This window comes from Triticum dicoccoides, chromosome 2B, assembly GCF_002162155.2.
Source record: "Triticum dicoccoides isolate Atlit2015 ecotype Zavitan chromosome 2B, WEW_v2.0, whole genome shotgun sequence".
In the NCBI taxonomy this organism is placed as follows: Eukaryota; Viridiplantae; Streptophyta; class Magnoliopsida; order Poales; family Poaceae; genus Triticum; species Triticum dicoccoides.
In genome coordinates this window covers 703172604-703177460 of record NC_041383.1, presented here as the reverse complement: position 1 = coordinate 703177460, position 4857 = coordinate 703172604, and positions in this window count along the sequence as shown.

Below are 4857 nucleotides of genomic sequence, written 5' to 3'. Positions count from 1 at the left end.
TGGAGGGATCAGCCAGAGCATGGTTGAATCAGTTGACACCCAGCAACATTTACACATGGGAAGACCTTTCCCGAGTGTTTGTCAGAACGTTCAAAGGAACATGCAAGCGACTAGCAAGACTGACAGAGCTGCAATCTTGTGTGCAGAAGTCGAATGAGACTTTGAGAGATTACATCCAGAGATGGATCACATTGCATCACACAGTAGAGAATATATCTGATCACCAGGCAGTCTGCGCCTTCAAGGAAGGCGTTAAGTACAGAGAGCTAAGCCTGAAATTCGGTCGAATCGGAGACATTTCTCTGAGTCGAATGATGGAGATAGCCACCAAATATGCCAATGGTGAGGAAGAGGATCAGCTCCGGAGTGGCAAGCACAAGTCAGTCGCCCAGGAAACTGGAGGAGGGAACTCCAGTCGGAAGCAAAAGCGAAAAGCCGAGCCAGCTGCTCCTGGAGAAGCCTTGGCCGTGACTCAGGGAAAGTTCAAAGGAAAGCCCAAAGGGCCTTGGAACCCCAAGAAGGTGAAGGATAAAGAGGGAAATGACGTGATGGATTTACCGTGTCACATCCACATGAAGAAAGATGAAGAAGGTAATTTCATTTACCCGAAGCATACCACTCGACAATGTCGACTCCTGATACAACAGTTCCAGGGGAAACAGTCCAAGGATAAGGAAAAAGAGTCGGACAAAGTTGAGGACAAGGGGGATAGTGACGAAGAATATCCTCAGGTCAATTCCACTTTGGTGATTTTTGCTGACGTTGAGAGCAAAAGTCGACTAAAAGTTATAAACCGAGAGGTGAATATGGTCGCTCCGGTGACACCCAATTATCTGAAGTGGTCTCAGACGGCCATCACATTCGACCAGTCTGATCACCCGACGCACATAGCCACCCCTGGGAGGCAAGCTCTGGTGGTCGACCGAGTCGTCGAAGGCACTCGACTGACTAAAGTGTTGATGGATGGTGGCAGTAGTTTGAATATACTGTACGCTGAGATGCTGAAAGGGATGGGCATTTCGATGTCCAGACTCAGCGCAAGCAACATGAGTTTCTATTGAGTCATTCCTGGCAAGAAGGCCGCATCACTCGGCCAGATTGCTCTCGATGTGGTTTTTGGTGATTCCAAAAACTTCCGCAAAGAAAAGTTGACATTTGAGGTTGTGGATTTCCAAAGTGCCTATCACGCCATTTTGGGCAGGCCAGCTTATGCACGTTTTATGGCTCGACCATGTTACGTGTACCTCAAATTGAAGATGCCTGGCCCTAAAGGCGTGATCACCGTTACGAGTAATCACAAGAAGGCGGAAGAGTGCTTTCAGAAAGGCTCAAAGATCGCCGATGCACAGATGGTGGCAGAAGAGTGGCAGGAACACCAGAGAAATGCAGACCTGAGTGATTTGTTGCGAGCCAACAAGCCCGCTATAGAATCAGCATTTCAGTCGTCCGGTGAGACAAAACCAGTTCACATCCATCTGACCGACCCCAACGCTGCTCCGACCAATATCTCCACAACACTCGACCCCAAATAGGAAGAAGCACTCATCCAGTTCCTCCGTGAGAACTGGGACATCTTTGCATGGAAACCTTCTGACATGCCGGGTGTACCCAGGGGGCTGGCTGAGCACCGTCTGCGAGTCGACTCAAAGGCAAAACCTGTCAAGAACATCTGCGATGGTCCGCCGTCCAGAAAAGGAAGGCTATTGGCGAAGAGGTAGCTCGGCTCTTAGCAGCAGAGTTTATCCGGGAGATTTACCACTCCGAGTGGCTCGCCAATGTTGTCATGGTCACCAAGAAGGACAAGTCACTTTGCATGTGCATTGACTTTAAACATATCAATCGGGCCTGCCCGAAAGATCATTTTCCTCTTCCCCGCATCGACCAAATAGTCGACTCGACTGCGGGATGTGAACGATTGTCTTTCTTAGACGCTTATTTCGGGTACCATCAGATCCGTCTGTATGGGCCCGATGAAATCAAAACAACTTTCATCACCCCATTCGGGTGCTTCTGTTATGTCACCATGCCATTCGGCCTCAAGAATGCCGGAGCCACGTTCATGAGGATGATCCAGAAGTGTTTGCTCACTCAAATCAGACGGAATGTGGAAGCATACATGGATGACATTGTGGTCAAGTCTCGGAAAGGTTCCGACCTGATGACTGACCTCGCTGAAACATTTGCCAACCTCAGGAGGTATGATATCAAGCTTAATCCATCCAAGTGCACATTCGGAGTTCCTGGCGGAAAGTTACTCGGTTTTCTCATTTCCGAAGGAGGAATCGATGCAAACCCAGAGAAAGTGAGCACTATACTCTGAATGAAACGACCTGTGCATGTGCACGATGTTCAGAAGCTTACTGGTTGCTTGGCCGCTTTAAGTCGATTCATCTCTCGTCTCGGTGAGAAGGCATTGCCTCTTTACCGACTGATGAAGAAGTCAGACAAGTTCGAGTGGACTCCTGAAGCTGATGCAGCGTTTGCAAAGTTAAAAACCCTGCTTTCCACCCAGCCGGTGCTTGCTGCCCCGATCAGCAAAGACCCTTTGCTGCTTTACATTGCAGCCACAGGACAAGTTGTCAGTACAATACTTACGGTCGAGTGGGAAGAAGAAGGGAAAACGTTCAAAGTTCAGCACCATGTATATTATATTTCTGAAGTCCTGACCCCATCAAAGCAAAGATACCCTCATTATCAGAAGCTTGTATATTTCTCTGACCATACCATCACAGTCGTCAGTGACGCCCCGTTATCAGAGATTCTACACAACAGGGATGCAGCTGGTCGAGTGGCAAAATGGGCGATTGAACTCCTTCCCTTGGATATCAGATTTGAGGCAAAGAAAGCTATCAAGTCCCAAGCAATAGCAGATTTCCTCGCCGAGTGGACTGAACAGCAATTGCCGACTCAAGTTCACTCGGAGCACTGGACCAAGTTCTTTGATGGCTCTAAAATGCTGAATGGTTCCGGTGCGGGGGTAGTGTTGGTTTCCCCCCGAGGAGATAAGCTCAGATATGTACTCCAGATTCACTTTGATTCCTCCAACAACGAAGCAGAATACGAAGCACTTTTGTATGGGTTGCGCATGGCCATTTCACTCGGCGTCCGTCGCCTCACGGTCTACGGCGACTCGGATTTGGTGGTTAACCAAGTGATGAAGGAGTGGGACGTCAGAAGCCCAGCTATTGTTGGAAATATGCCCTAGAGGCAATAATAAAAGGATTATTATTATATTTCCTTGTTCATGATAATTGTCTTTATTCATGCTATAATTGTATTATCCGGAAATCGTAATACACGTGTGAATACATAGACCACAATACGTCCCTAGTGAGCCTCTAGTTGACTAGCTCGTTGATCAACAGATAGTCATGGTTTCCTGACTATGGACATTAGATGTCGTTGATAACGGGATCACATCATTAGGAGAATGATGTGATGGACAAGACCCAATCCTAAGCATAGCACAAGATCATGTAGTTCGTTTTGCTAGAGCTTTTCCAATGTCAAGTATCTTTTCCTTAGACCATGAGATCGTGTAACTCCCGGATACCGTAGGAGTGCTTTGGGTGTACCAGACATCACAACGTAACTGGGTGACTATAAAGGTGCACTACAGGTATCTCCGAAAGTGTTTGTTTTGTTGACACGGATCGAGACTGGGATTTGTCACTCCGTATAACGGAGAGGTATCACTAGGCCCACTCGGTAGTGCATCATCATAATGAGCTCAAAGTGACCAAGTGTCTGATCACGGGATCATGCATTATGGTACGAGTAAAGTGACTTGCCGGTAATGAGACTGAACGAGGTATTGGGATACCGACGATCGAGTCTCGGGCAAGTAACATACCATTTGACAAAGGGAATAGTATACGGGGTTGCTTGAATCCACGACATCGTGGTTCATCCGATGAGATCATCGAGGAGTATGTGGGAGCCAACATGGGTATCCAGATCCCGCTATTGGTTATTGACCGGAGAGCCATCTCGGTCATGTCTACATGTCTCCCGAACCCGTAGGGTCTACACACTTAAGGTTCGGTGACACTAGGGTTGTATGAATATGAGTATGCAGCAAACCGAATGTTGTTCGGAGTCCTGGATGAGATCCCGGACGTCACGAGGAGTTTCGGAATGGTCTGTAGGTAAAGAATTATATATAGGAAGTGCTGTTTCGGCCATCGGGAAAGTTTCCGGGTCACCCGGTATTGTACCGGGACCACCGAAAGGGTCCCGGGGGTCCACCGGGTGGGGCCACCTATCCCGGAGGGCCCCGTGGGCTGAAGTGGGAGGGGAACCAGCCCCTAGTGGGCTGGTGCGCCCCCCCTTGGGCCCCCTTGCGCCTAGGGTTGGAAACCCTAGGTGGGGGGGGGGGGGCGCACCACTTGCCTTAGGGGGCACTCCACCCCCCTTGGCCGCCGCCCCCCTTGGGAGATTGCATCTCCTAGGGCCGGCGCCCCCCTGGGGGCCTATATAAAGGAGGGCAAGGGGGAGGGCAGCCGCACCCCAAGTCTTGGCGCCTCCCTCCCCCTGCTACACCTCGTCCTCCTCCCGCAGCAGCTTGGCGAAGCCCTGCCGGAGTTCTGCTGCATCCACCACGATGCCGTCGTGCTGCTGGATCATCATCAACCTCTCCTTCCCCCTTGCTGGATCAAGAAGGAGGAGATGTCATCCGCTCCGTATGTGTGTTGAACGCGGAGGTGCTATCCGTTCGGCACTTGGTCATCGATGATTTCAATCACGGCGAGTACGACTCCATCATCACCGTTCTCTTGAATGCTTCCGCACGCGATCTACAAGGGGTATGTAGATGCAATCTCTCTCCCATGACTCGTTGCTTAGATGAACTCATAG